The sequence below is a fragment of the Panthera uncia genome, chromosome B4 (genome assembly GCF_023721935.1).
Source record: "Panthera uncia isolate 11264 chromosome B4, Puncia_PCG_1.0, whole genome shotgun sequence".
Classification (NCBI taxonomy): domain Eukaryota; kingdom Metazoa; phylum Chordata; class Mammalia; order Carnivora; family Felidae; genus Panthera; species Panthera uncia.
In genome coordinates this window covers 105241474-105256338 of record NC_064809.1, presented here as the reverse complement: position 1 = coordinate 105256338, position 14865 = coordinate 105241474, and the positions used below count along the sequence as shown (strand labels likewise).

Genomic DNA, 14865 nt, shown 5'->3' with positions numbered 1-14865 from the left:
CTTGCTTAAAAAAACAAAGCAATCAGTTGTGCATAAACATTTTAAAAGTGAGGTTAGAAAGGGAATTTTAAACACCTATGAAACAATAGCTAAAAATAATGTGGCATTCTTGGTAAGCAGTATTTAGATGTCCATTGGCTTTGTATTAAATGCAACTGAGAATTTCTTTTCTGTATTTATCATTTCCTAAAAATTATAAGCAATAATCAGCTTCACACAAAACTTCTCATAGCATATTGGATGTGCTCAGAACAGAAAATAATTTTTGTGTTTTTCATTATTATTTTCAGTCACCTCTACTGCTATAGAAAAAAAATAATGTATGAGTGAGTGTGTGGTCATAAAATCCAAAAAAAAAACGAACCTCTCAGTGTTAAGAGTATTAATTTTTTTTCAGAGTCATAGAAAATGTCTTTTAAATAGTATTATATCAAAGGTTCTCTGAAAAAAAAAGACCTTAAATCTAGTTTCAGTTTCAGTACATACATTAGCAATGAATAAATAGATGAGGGGAGGCTGGTGGCACAGTTGGTTAACCATCTGACTTGTTTTAGGCTTAGGTCATGATCTCACAGTTTGGGTTCATGCCCCTAGTCAGGCTCTCTGCTGACAGTGTGGATCTTGCTTGGGATTCTCTCTCTGCCTCTCTCTCTGCCCCTCCCCTGCTTGCTCATTCTCAAAATAAATAAAGAAACCTAAAAAATAAAAATAAATAAGTAGATTAAAAGAAGAAACAGTAAACCTTAATATTTTAAATGAATAGGAGGCTTTCAAATTTACAGAGTATGTGCAGTTGTGATCACTCGTTCATCTTTTACAATCTTCTAAATTATGAGATTTTAATCTCAATTTTACAAGTGAGAGAAGTAGGCAGACCTTGAAGCAATTGAACAAGTAGCTCAAGACCAGTTATCTTTTAAGTGTCTTACTCTATAAAGTCCAGGACTCTTAACCCAGCTAGCAGAGTGACTGTCTGAGAATCTCATCATGAATGGAAAAAACATCAATCTGTAGAAAAAAAAGTCAAAATGAACAACCTGTGAGGTGAGAACAAATCACCTAACGTAATGTGCAAGAACCCCGAATGTGATACACTGTATGTTATCCTGCAAGCCTTATGTAGGCATGATATTGCTCCCATTTGATCTAAGTAAATGCAAATTGTTAAATGAAGAATAGATCTTTCTGGCTAATGTCTTCTTAAAAATGTAAATTAAGAGTGGGGAAGTGAAAAAGTAAACAAGATTTTGCCATTCTCTTGAATAACATTACACTGAAGGTAACAACTCTGAGTTTGGCCATCTAACAAATACTTCTCTTACCTAAAGAGACACATGGTCTAAATCAGTAGCTCTCAATGCACATACCAGAGGAGAGACCGGAGAGACCCCTCCACCTACCATGTTACCCTACAACTGTTACACAGCCATTGCTCCCTGGTAGTTACTGCAGAGACTTAACTTCCCCCGACACTCAAGCGGTTAGCACACCTCAAAATCTTTTGAAAGAAACCAGTGGCTCACGCATTATTTGAGTCGATATCCTGCCTCATTCTTTTCCTTTAGCCATCTTCAGACCATCAGAATAAGCAAACCTAGTTGTGGACCTTCAGCCTTGATTCTGATAGTTCATTAGGGTCATAATTGAGTGAGTTTTCTGATATTCTTTGAGAGAATCAATATTTTTTAAAGATAAATAAATTAGACACTAGGTTTGCAGATTAAGGTAGAAAATCAAGAATTCCACGTGGGTTTTTTTGTTTGGGAAGAAGTTTCTTCCATCTGTGCACAAAGAGTACTACAAAGTGCCAAATATTAATATGATTAAATATGGGTTTGTTAACCATTTTTTTTCTTTTTATTTTTCAAGTTGGGGAGGGGCAGAGGGAATCCTAAGCAGGCTCTGTGCCCAGTGCTGAGCCCAAAAAGGTGGGTAATGCTTGATCTCACCACAATGATATCATGACCTGAATGGAAATCAGGAGTTGGTTGCCCAACTGACTGAGCCACCCAGACACCCCTAACCATTTTTCTTAAAACTCATTATAGGCTTATTCAGAGTAAGTTTAGAGGCTAAACCTTGGGTTTACCAGAGAGCAAAAAATGTTTTAAGACATTTAGCAAAACAAAATTCAGCATTTAGCAGAGTGATTGTCACATAGTGGATGCCATATAATATTTGTTAAATGACCTGGGAAAACTATTTCACTGTGGTTTGAACAATTATGAGAACAATGCCAATGAATTCTTTGCATTTTATCCAACACACATTTATTTGGTGCCAGTGAGGTATAAATCAATCAACATATATTGTACCTGGTGAAAATTCAAAGTTAAAATAGTCAATTTTCAGGGTGCCTAAGTGGCTCAGTCGGTTAAGCATCCCACACCTGATTTCTGCACAGGTCATGATCTCATGATTCAGGATTCCAGAGTTCCAGCCCCCTGTTGGGCTTTGCACTGACAGCATGGAGCCTGCTTAGGATTCTCTTTCTCCCTTTCTCTCTCTCTCTCTCTCTCTCTGCCCATCCCCTGCTTGTTCTCTCCCTCTCTTTCAAAATAAATAGGTAAACATTTTTTAATAGTGAATTTTCCAAGGAAATTGAATTCTAATGTTTTCATTTTTCTGTTGTGGGATGGATTTCATGAACACCTACAAGAAAATTGTAACAGGTAGCAAGAAGAAAACTCTGATAGTCTGAGACAGAGAGAAGGAGGTTACTAGAGAAACCACAGTATCTATATTTTAAAAATATATGTATATTATTAATTATATGTTATATAGTACCTTATAATGTAATATGTATGATGATTTAAAATCATTTAGCTTATTTTATCTTTGAAAGTTATTTTTGCAAAATATTTTTGCTTTTAGGTGGACAATGGGTTTTTAAGAAAAATTATAGGAGAACAGCTACTATTTGAAAAAAAAAACACGTCTTAGATTAACTAGCATGTTAGAAAAATACAAATCAAGAAAATGTGTATTATTGATTTCTTGCGATAATTTTTACAGAAAATGACCATTTGATATTTCTGATTACAACTATTATTCTCTGTGAGACCTTGCTGAAATGTTTTTACATGTAAGATGTGCTAAAACTCTATTAAAGAAGTTAGTCAATTATAGATAATCTATGGGCTAAATGAGGTTTCTATCAACGGACTAAAGTGGTTGCTGCTTGAAATAGGGCTGTTGACTGAATCTCTTCATGAAAATGTGTTCCCTATTGACTGGTGCTTAGGGAACTTGATCATTCGTTTTAATTTAGAGACTATAGTTAGTGTCCCAAATTCTACTTGAAATTTCTTTTATTAGTCTTTTTCACAAGGGAGCCAAACTGTTACTTCCTCATAACTGCCCTGCAATTTTCAGGGATTACTCTAAGTGTGAATTGTCAAGTATTCCTTCCAGCTGCCTTCTGTCAGGCTATAATCCCGTACTGAGCCTGTCAGAGGTCACTGAGCTCTTGACTAATGCACTTCATTAGGGAAGGAAAGCAGAATGTCTCCAGGACACAAATGGCAGGAGACATACAGCAGAACTGGGCATTACCTAAAAATAAAAATACACTAAACTTTAAAACCATGAAATTTTCAGTAAATTTCCAATAATTCAGAACAAAAGTTACTATATCAAACATTTAAAATCACTTGACATTATCTTTGTAATATCTGATAAATTTTGAAATTAAAACTTTTGACCTATTAATAATGATGAGTGAATTGTTAAGAACAAGACTTATAGTAGTAAACCTGTTCCTTTTTCCACAATTGCCACCTTCAATCAACTTTGGGATATTTAAATTTCATTCTTTCCTGATATTTAATATTGTGTTACATTTATTTAAACGTTTGAAACCCATTATATGAAAACCTACTTTTAGTGAAGTTGGAAATATGCAAATATAGGAAATGGTAAACTTTAAATTTCAAAAAAATGTATCTTGCAGAATCCTTTGGTACATGTGCATCTGGTTGTCTCAATAAGACATAACTAAGAAAAAAGTTTGCCAACTATTGTTAATAGACTGATTTAAGAATCAGAGTTTAAGCAAATCACTAAGTATTTGTTCTCTATTTGGTCTTGATGCTAATATTTCTTTATTATTGTTGTGGTTTAGCCTTACAGGAACAATCTTGAAAGACCATTCTTCAGGTAGAAAGATACTAACGTGTGTCATGAAACATGCTAAGAAATATTTTCTTCTTACTTCATTGCCAAATTTAAATAATCTTAATAGAAGGTAAGGAAAATATGCATATATGAAACCATTCTATGTAGAATAAGCTAAAAAATCCTTTTTTCCTACATAAGATCAATTATTTCTTAAAAGTATCAAAACTTTTAATCACAATTGTCAAAACTACCAAATTAAGCTATATTGTTGAGAAATGTAAAGTGAAATAACCAGTATCTGACTGCCATACTCTCTTAATTGACAAATAGGTTATTACTTTGGGAAAGGCTTCATTCCTTTAGGAGATGATTTACTCTGTCATTTAAAAGTATCACTTAAAAAAAGAGAAAAGATAAAATGCATCAAAACATGTTGCAAAATTTTAAGAAGCTATATATTTAAAAGTTAGGGATAGGGAATCACAATTTCCTTCTCACTGTAGTTTGCAGTCACCCGCTGGACCTCCATGGCAGTGGAATTGAATACGTTTTTTCTAAAATCCCAAGGCTTCAAATTAGGGATCAGGAGTAAGCTCTTGTCAGCAGAGGGCTCATGGGTCTGGAATTTAATTAAAGTTCTTCTAGTGGTCTGAACCTTTCTCACATTTTCATCTTTAATGTACTTCTGGGAATCAATTTAAAATTTCCTTCAAGGAAATTCTTGAGTATCACATTTGAAATTAATTACATTTATACGAAAGATAAAAAACGATTGGAAATACAGAATTTAAAAAATGCAATACATTATTAAAATACTAAGAAAATGATTATGTTGCAATGTGTCTATCTGTAACAGCCATATCAGATGGTAGACTTCCCAGTGCATTATTCATCGCAGCCCAAGAAATTCCTGAATTTGTAGCAAGGTGGGTCCCAGTTCCAACTGAGATTCATTCTTACTGAAATAACCCAGGGAATGGGTTTCTTAGACATCCCAGATATAAATAACAATTTTATATTATTAAATTCAAATAGAAAGATTGTAGTCTTGGAGGTATTTTCTCTCTTCTTACTAGATTAATATATTTTCATAGTGTAAGAAAATGAAGGATGAGGAGAACATGTCTTGTAAATGAGGAAACGAGATATTTTACCAAGATCAAGGAAGACGTGAAGGCCAAGAAGGCTGGCATGAAAGCTGTCTTCAGTATTTGGACGGCTGTTATGTAAAAAATGTTTTATATCCTTTCTCTCTTGCAAGAATATGTAGAACTAGGATTAATGAGTAGAAGTCAGAAAAATAGGTGTTTTGATTCGATTTGAAACATTAGAACTATGTAATTCAGAGAAAGGTAGTCAAAAAGTAGTGAAATTGTCTCCATAATGGTTCAAGAAACTGGGTGGCAGTCAATCAAGAATCTACAAAGAGGGCTACCTGGGTGGCTCAGTCAGTTAAGTGTCTGACTTGGGCTCAGGTCATGATCCCATGGTTTGTGGGTTTGAGCCCCACGTCAGGCTCTGTGCTGACAGCTCAGAGCCTGGAGCCTGCTTCAGATTCTATGTCTCCCTCTCTCTCTGCCCCTCCCCCACTCATGCTCTGTCTCTCTCTGTCTCTCAAAAATAAATAAAAACATTTTTAAAAAGCTACAGAGATATTTCTGCAATGGGAGAGGGCTGGGATTATACAGCCCCTAAGACCTCGTTCAGCCCTCAAATTCTTTGCTTCTTATGTTTAGAATACACAGTGAAATAATACAAACAACCTAGGAACTGGGAGTTGAAAAAAAAATTTCCAAAAGCTGGCTCTGTGCGTATTATTTGCTAAAAGCTTTAATTGAAAACCTGAAGTATATAACACAAAGAAGAGTTTCATAAGAAATTTTAAAATGATAAATTGGCAATGAGCATGTATATTTTGACTTTTAAAAATATCACTTGCTGGTCTATTTTTTCTTTTCTCATTTTTATCCAGGCTGGGGCAAGGAAAATAGAAAACATAAATGAGACTGTAACGTTCTCATGTACTAGGAAGCAGGAAATGATTCATAAATGATTGAGATATGTCAAAGAATACAAAAGCCAGCTTGAATGGGGTTACCATTGGCTAAATCAGTGACAATACGAGCATCAAAATAGTTGATAAAAGCAGATTATAACACACTGAAAAGTAGAAGAAACTCTGAGACTATTTTGTTATAAGTAAAAAGATGAATTAGTTGAAAGTTTGTTGAGGACTAGGATATTAGCATGGTATGTACAAAATACTTATTAGCTATAAAAGGCAAAAGATTAACCTTGCAGTGGAAAAATCTACTTTAACCAAATGATAAAAATGAATATCCACATGGAACTAGTTGAAATTATACACTATATAACAGGATGCAATAAGAATGTGGTGATGCCTGTGTTGCATAACCTGAATCTAATCATTTCAAACATTAGATAAACCCAGTTTGAAAGACACTTCTGCAAAATGAATGGCTTGTAATCTTCCAAAGTGTCATGATCATAAGAGTTGAGGAATTGCCCCATTCTGAAAAACACTAAAGTAAAATGTGAAATGACAGCCAAATATAACACATGATTCTGACCTGGATTCTTGTGCTAACGAACATCATTGAGATGACTAGTGAAATCTGAATGCTGTCTGAGGATTAAATGGTAATAGTGTATCAATGTTAGTTTCCTGATTGTGATGCTCATATTGTGGTTATATAGCATAATGTTGGTAATGGATATACAGTAAAGTATTTGAGGATGTTGAGATATTGTCTCAAGACTTTGCACTTAAATAATTTAGAAAAAAACATTCTGTATGCTGTGTACTTTTAATTTTTTGTAGGTTTGTTATCGTTCAGATTATATACATAATATTTAATCATATTTAATAATATTATTACAGTTTATTTTTGGACTTAAGGTATGTAAGGGCTGCTATTGATTAAGGTTATCTAACAGCATAGATTAGTGAACTAATTACTGAACTAGTAATTAGTGAACTAATTACAGATTTATTTGTAATTAGTGAACTTAACATGTTTGAAAGTTTTAAAGTCAAGGATCAATGATTATCTTTCATGATCATAGTTATTTTTTAATTTTTTTTAGAGAGAGAGTTTAAGCAGAGGGAGAGGAGCAGAAGGAGAGAGAGAGAGAGAGAGAGAGAGAGAGAGAGCCTCAAACAGGCTCCACATTCAGTGAGAAGCTTGATGCCACAACCCTGGAATCATGACCAGAGCTGAAATCAAGTGTCAGACACTCCACTGACTGAGCCACCAAGGTACCCCATTACCAAAATTATTTTGAAAGAAACTTTTGTATTAACAAGAGATTTGGGGATGAAGCAAGGAACAGGAGGGCCTTAGAGTATACCTGTGGTATAATACATTACAACTAACTAGATGGTTAGTTTCAAGCATATCAATTAACTTTGTGCATAATTTTTTCCTTTTTCTTTTTTTTCTTTTTTTAGAAAGAGCACATGAGCCAGAGAGAGGTCTGAGGGAGAAAGAGGGAGAGAGGGAGAAAAATCCCACACAGGCTCCATTTCAGCACAGGGCCCAACATGGGGCTTGATCCCACAACCCTGAGATCATGACCTGAGCCAAAATCAAGAGTTGGATGCTCAACTGACTGAGCCACCCAGGTACCCCTTTCTATACTTTAAATGGAGCTAATAATGCCACCCTAGCTAGGCTCTTGTATGGATTATGTAAATCATGACATCAAAGAGCCCTAGTATAATGTTTAACACATAGTTGATATCCGCCCACCCTTTCTACCCATTCACCAAATATTTATTAAGTAGTGTTTGAGATCCTGCATAAATTATGCAACCTCACATCTGTAGCCTCAAGAATTTCATAATCTAGTGAGTAAAACACGCACATACACACACACACACACACACACACAAATTATATCTAGAGACAAATGAAATGAGAGATGTATGCAACAGAGATACTGAACAAATACCACTTGCCTTGGAAGGAAAGCTCAGAATAAATAAAAACATTGTTCAACTCCAATTCTAATGTTAAGTGTCAATTATTTTATTTTATTACAGAATATGTAGGAAAATATGTTTGAGAGAAGACTATGTATGAGAAGGTTGTTGTATCAAATAACATACAGTCTTCATGCAACAACATAATTTGGGGGTCATGATATCCAAATAAGGATGTCTCTATCTATTAAACAATCACCTTCACTATTCACTGAAGACTTACTCTGTACAGACATTTTACATGTATAACTTAATCTTCACAATGATCCATTGAGGCAGGTCCCATCACTGTGTACACTTCACAGGTCCTAAACTTTTCTACCTACACATACTCACATACTAACTTTATCCAGTCTTATTCATTTAAATAGTATCTCTCTGCTGATCTGACTTATTTGTATCCTCAAATCTTTCTATCTGAATTTAACATTCATGTATAGTACTGTCTATACAGTACTGTCTATATAGTACTGTCTAGGATGTTTAATGGGCTTTTCAAACTTAGCAAACTGAACTAGCTTCTTTCCTTATTCAACAAAATGTGTTCTACAGCCTTTCCCTATAAGCAAATGTTGACCACCCTTCTGCTTAATCAAGCAAAAAAAAATGTTGAGTTATACATGACTGTCTTCTCTCGTTCCCCTCATTCTACAATCTACTCACAAAACCTACTAACTCTATTTTCAAAAATATCTTTTCAGAACTTACCTTTTATTATAATATCTTTGCTACCGTATGGTCAAATCTTCTCTTAAACTCTTGGCTAAAGTTTTGCAATATCCTCCTAATTGGTCTCATGATTCTTCCCTCACCCTCATTTCAATCTATTCTTAATACAGCAACCAGAATGATCCTGTGAAAACATAAGTCATGTCAGGACACAATTCTCAAAACATTTTCACTGCTTCCCAACCCAACCAAATAAAACCAAAGTACCAGAAATGACCCAGAAGGCCCTAAGGGGCTTACAACTTCTCCAGTTTCCATTTCTCTTATGTTGCTCAGAACTTCTGCTCTTTCTATTCCCTTCTTAGAAAGCTTTTTCCCTTATATTTGTAGAATCTTCTTCCCCTCGTCCTTAAGGACTTTTGTCAAATGCTATCTCCTCGGTGAGGTCTTTCCCGATGTCCTTGTTAAAAATTCATACTCATTTACCCTCACACCCTTTATCCATCTTCCTTATTTTCATCTCATTTTTCCTCAGAAAACTTTATTAACATTCTACAGATTTTTGTTATTGCTATCTATTGCCCATCCCCCCACCACTAGAATGTAAGCTCTGTGGCAAGAAGGAATTTCTGCCTATGTTGCTCATTGCTTTTTCCTGAGCAACTAATACAGTGCAGACACATATTAGGCACTTAATAAATACTTCTCAAATACGTTAACAAACATGAACAAACTTGCCTCATATAGCAAGGGGCAGTACCAGGGCTGAGGTAGTGTGACTCCAGAGTCTGTGCTCTTACTTCTTATAATATTACCTCATCTTCTTGTGCTGTTACTTCTTGTAATATTAGTTCATCTCCACCTCAATCCTGAATACCCATCCTTTCCATCACTGTCAGTAAACTGGACCAATTCCCAGAATTTCTTTAATGTCACAACTCTGACAACATGTGCAAATTGAACTGATCAATGCTGAATATTGTTGTTACAGAAGGGTGGGCTTAAAAGAGGATGCAGTCCTGGAGGAATTTAGGACATATAAAATAGGGAGATCTTTGACCGTGTAAGGTCAAGTCTTGACAAAACTTCATATGGTTCTAGAGTCAGAACCTGAAGTACATACTCTTGAAGTATAGCTGTTAAATCCCATAACTGGTTTCTAAGCACTAGAAAGTTTTATGTGTTGCAGATTATCTGTAACATACACACACTCACACAAACACACACACACACACACACACACACACATCACCACTCTTCTCCCCTCTAAATTGGCACTGATATTCCATAATATTCTACTCCCTAAACATAGACACACCTGCATAAGTTAGTATGAAAGCCAAGTTGACAGCATGTTTTATGCATTGGCTTATTTCTTGGCCAAAGATTTGTTTTCTGTCATGAAGACCAGGCTTTGGAGCTGTTTTTAATGCGACATAATAGAATACATATAGGGAGATCTCAGCCAACTTAAAAAGTGTATATTGAACACCTCCTCTGTCCAAGGTGGAATGGGGTTGGAGAGAAGGATAAAGCATAGCTGTGTCGAGAAGTGGTTCACAGTTTGGATGAGGAGAGATAATTAATATATACATAAAATAATGACCAACAAACTAAGAAATAAATGGTATTGCAACTAAAGACAATTAAGATAAAAAGATGAAACTATGAAACAAAGTAGTTAAGAAGGCTCTGTGAGGGAATGAAAAGGACTCTTAGTAAGCACCTGCTATGTGCCAGGTGCTTTGCATATATTGCCTCACTTAATCAACATGGTAACCATATGGGGTCTGAATTATTATGTTATTTTTATTGGTGAGGAAATTGCGTTGAAGTCAGTCCAGGAAGAATTTATTGCAACCTTATTGCAATCATTCTGTATCTTCAGCCAGGAACACAATGCCAAGCTTGGCTGAAGATGCAAAACAACTGCTTTGCTTCCTACCCTTTATGAAATGTCAGTCTTGGTTGAGACGGTTGCTCACAAAATAGGTGAATGTAATCTGAGTCTCATGTTGAACCATACTAAGAAGGCTTAGCTTACTTTCTGTGGGAACAAGAAGCTTCTACCCGAAAACATGGGTCCCAAGGAAGTTTTTCCAAAAGTGGTAATACTCATGTTGGATCTTGAATAATGAAGATGGTGAAACTGATTTTCTAGGCAGAGGGGATTGCAAGAACAAAGTCACAGAGTTCTGGTTCCATATGGCATGTGCATAAGTCAAAATCTTGCTAACTATTACAACAAGCCCACCTCCAAAATGTATATTGGCCAAACCTAATCGAAGTTATTTTTTCTCATGCTTGTGCTCCTGATGTCAAAGAGATTCTTCACAAAGTGGTGATTGGGGGACCCGGGATCCTTCCATATGAAATCTCCACCACCATCAATGTGTGGTAAGGTCTTCGAGCTTTGTGGCATCAAATTGAAAGAAAGAGAAGAGAGCCCACGGGAGGTTTTCATGCACCGGTTCTGGAAGTCATTGTCCTCACTTCCATTCACCTACAATACCGTGGTATGACCACTCCTATCTGCAAGGAAGGCTGAGAATGCATTCCATCTTTTTAAACAGGAAGGAAAGAAGTTATTTTCATGAATACGTAGTGTATCTGCCATTGTGAATGAATTCTGTTATTGCTGTGGAATAAATTTAGATGAGAGAGAAAGAAACAGCTGCATCACGGAGAACTTCTAATTTCATGATAAAGAACTCATAAAATATTCATTTTCTAGGAATAAATATGTAGGTAAGTGATAGTTAAAACCATGCTGCTAGAGGTACACTCAACGTGTGAGGAAAATATAGAGAGTAGTATTCTGGGAATTACAAAGGTTTAGGAAACAATCAGAGGAAAAACACTTAGGATGGGTGACCAGGAATAGATGAGCAAGGCAGTATGGGGAGAACCAGGAAACTGTAGCATCAAGGTTAGAACTCAAGATTATAAACAGAATCAAGATGGAAATAAGTTATCAGCAGGTTCAAATGCAGGATTTTTTATAATTTAATGAATAAAAATTGCTTGAACGGGAAAGCAAGAGGTATTAGGTCAAAAAAAGAAATTGGAAATGGAAGACAGAATGTCATCCTGGAGCATGTATTTTTCAAAGCACTAACAATGTTGTGGGGCTCATCTGATGTGAAGTTTCGATCCTAAATTGTGTTCTGGACCCAGTTCCACTGCATGTTGAGGTGAGGTGGTTGCCCACACTAACAAGCAATGCTCCAGACACCAGCTGAGTGTCCTAAAGTTAACTCATATCTACCTGTCGATAGCATTAGATTCCAAAGATTAAGGATTCAGTCCCACAAACTGCTCCCTGCCCCCAACTTCAGATGCCAACCACAAACCCGGGTTGTTACCTGTCCTTCTGACAGACTTGTTATAAACAAGAAAGTTCCCAAGATCCCCTCCTCAGGTTCAATTAATTTGCTCTAGCAGCTCACAGAACTCAGAGAAACATTTTACTTACTAGATTACCAGTGTATCATAAAAAGAGATAACTCAGGAACAGCCAAAGGGCAAGGCACAGAGAAAGGGCCCAGAGCTTTCATGCCCAATCCAAGTATATGATTCTTCTGGCATCTCCATGTGTTCACCAAGGTGAAGGTGTTTCAACACTGTCCCTCTTGGAGTTTTGCAGAGGCTTCATTACTTAGTTATGATTGATTAAATCGTTGACCATTGGCAATTGATTCAACCTCTAGTCCCTCTCCCCTCCATGGAGGTTGGAGATGAAGGGGGAGTGGTACTAAAGTTCCAACCCTATAATCCTATGTTTGGTTACCCTGGCAACCAGTCCCCATCATTAGGTTACCTGAGGGCTTTTCAAAAGTCTCCTCATTAACATAACCACAGACACCTTTACTACTCTTATCAAAGGAAATTCCAAGTGTTTTAGGAGTTGCAGGAACTAACTGAAGACCAAGCATATATTTCTTATTAATAAAGCACAACACCACAGATACCAATTTCAAACTGGTATTTTGTACTTCTATCCTGACCTATCTCCATGGCATTCTGTTGTTTTTTATTGATATCCCCACTTTCTGTTTGTAGTACAACTTATTCCACGGATACGTCAATTGACTCTATTTTTTAAAAGAATCCAATGTGGGGGCACCTGGGTTGCTCAGTTGGTTAAGCATTAAGACTTCGGCTCTGGTCATGATATCACAGTTCATGGGTCTGAGCCCTGCACCAGGCTGTGCTGACAGCTCAGAGCCTGGAGCCTGCTTCAGATTCTGTGTCTCCCTCTCCCTCTGCCCCTCCCTGGCTTGCATTCTGTCTCCCTCTCTCTCTCAAAGATAAACAAATTTAAAAAAAAATAATAAAAAAATAAAAGGATCCAACATGATTCCTCTATTTTTAATATTCTTCTTCCAGACTTCTTTGAAAATAACATTTTGAAAATGTTTATAGTAGCATTATCAATAATAGCCAAATTATAGAAAGAGCCCAAATGTCCATCAACTGATGAATAGATAAAGAAGATGCAGTGTGTATGTATGTGTATATACATCTTTACTCATCAATTGATGGACATTTGGGCTCTTTCTATAATGTGTATATATATATATATATGTATAATGTATATATATACATATATATATACATACATATATACATATGTATATATATACATATATATGTATGTATGTATATACATATGTATAATATATATGTGTGTATATATATGTATATAGGTATAATGGAATATTACTCAGCCATCAAAAATAATGAAATCTTGCCATTTGCAATGACATGGATGGAGCTAGAAAGTATTATGCTGAGAAAAATAAGTCTGTCAGAGAAAGACAAATACGATATGATTTCGTTCATATTTAAGAAACCAAACAGATGAACATAGGGGAAGGGAAAAAAAAGAGAGAGAGAGAAGCTACCCATAAGAGACTCTTAACTACAAAGAAAAAAGTGAGGGTTGCTGTAGAGGAGGTGGGTGGGGGATAAGCTAAATAGGGGATGGCAATTAAGGAGAGCACATGTTGTGATGAGCACTGGCTGTTGTATGTAAGTGATGAATCACTAAACTCTATTCCTGAAACTAATATTACACTATATGTTAACCAACTAGAATTTAAATAAAAACTTGAAACATAAAAAAGGGAGTGATAAATAAATAAATAAACAAACAAATAAATAAATAAATAATAAAGACAAACATGGAGATGGGATTTCTGTGAGAGGAGGTGCCAGGCCATTAACTGTGAAATCAGAACTGCATGATAGTTCTCTTCATCTGTGAGTGACTTTTATTCACCTAGGTGACTATGCATTATTTCATTCCCAGGCACAGTTCTTTAGGTTATCTTAAAAAAAGAAAAGAGAGAGAGACAACAGACTCAAAATGGAGTCACGTGGGCTAAATCCATATTTCCTAACCTAGCTATAATTTTAACTTCTCCCAGGAATACAGTCTTAAACTAGCAATCCGGAATGTGCTGGTCAGTAATAGTGAGGAAATCCACCTGACAGACCTTACCTTCCTCCAAAGAAAGATAAGGTGATATGTTATTTCCTTGTCCCCATACACTTCTGCCTATGAAAGTCTCCCATTTTGTTCAGTTCTTCCAAGCTGCTTTCTACCTGCTAAATGGGATACTGCTTAATTCATAAATCACTAAATAAAGCCAGTAAGATCTTTGAAGTTTCCTCAGTTGAATTTTGTTTCTTAACATACTGATGTAACAATCTTTGATTTACATGTGCAAAAACGGAGACTTCAGAATTTAAACAACTTGCTTAGGACCATAGCTAATAAGTGACAAACTGGATATGAACCCATAACCACTTCAGTAAAAATTCCAGCTCATTCCACTGTTCCAGTCTATGTTGGTCTATAGGATGAGATGAATAGGAAGGAAATTGTATTTCATAAGCAATTGTTAATCAGTTTCTTACAAAGTGATTTTTTTTTTACTAAAAACAAAGTCCATAATAAAAAGTCATATCGTAGTATTTTTACTATGTTTTATTTAATTGGTTAAGTACAATATACTTCTCAAGTGCTATCTACTTGATGAAGAGGTGACATAATTTTCACTTTT

The 14865-nt window shown here is 35.6% G+C and overlaps 1 long non-coding RNA gene across 2 annotated transcripts in view; it reads right to left on the bottom strand.

Moving 5' to 3' along the window:
- The window catches only part of LOC125919380 (uncharacterized), a 69186-nt gene extending 56649 nt beyond the window's left edge, over positions 1-12537 (bottom strand). For both annotated transcript variants that reach the window (XR_007456745.1, XR_007456744.1), the window contains exons 1-2: positions 12270-12537; positions 8834-8978 (exon numbers count right to left, since the gene is read on the bottom strand). This is a non-coding gene — a long non-coding RNA (uncharacterized LOC125919380). The remainder of the gene's footprint in view (positions 1-8833; positions 8979-12269) is intronic.
- Between the last annotated feature and the right edge of the window lie 2328 nt (positions 12538-14865).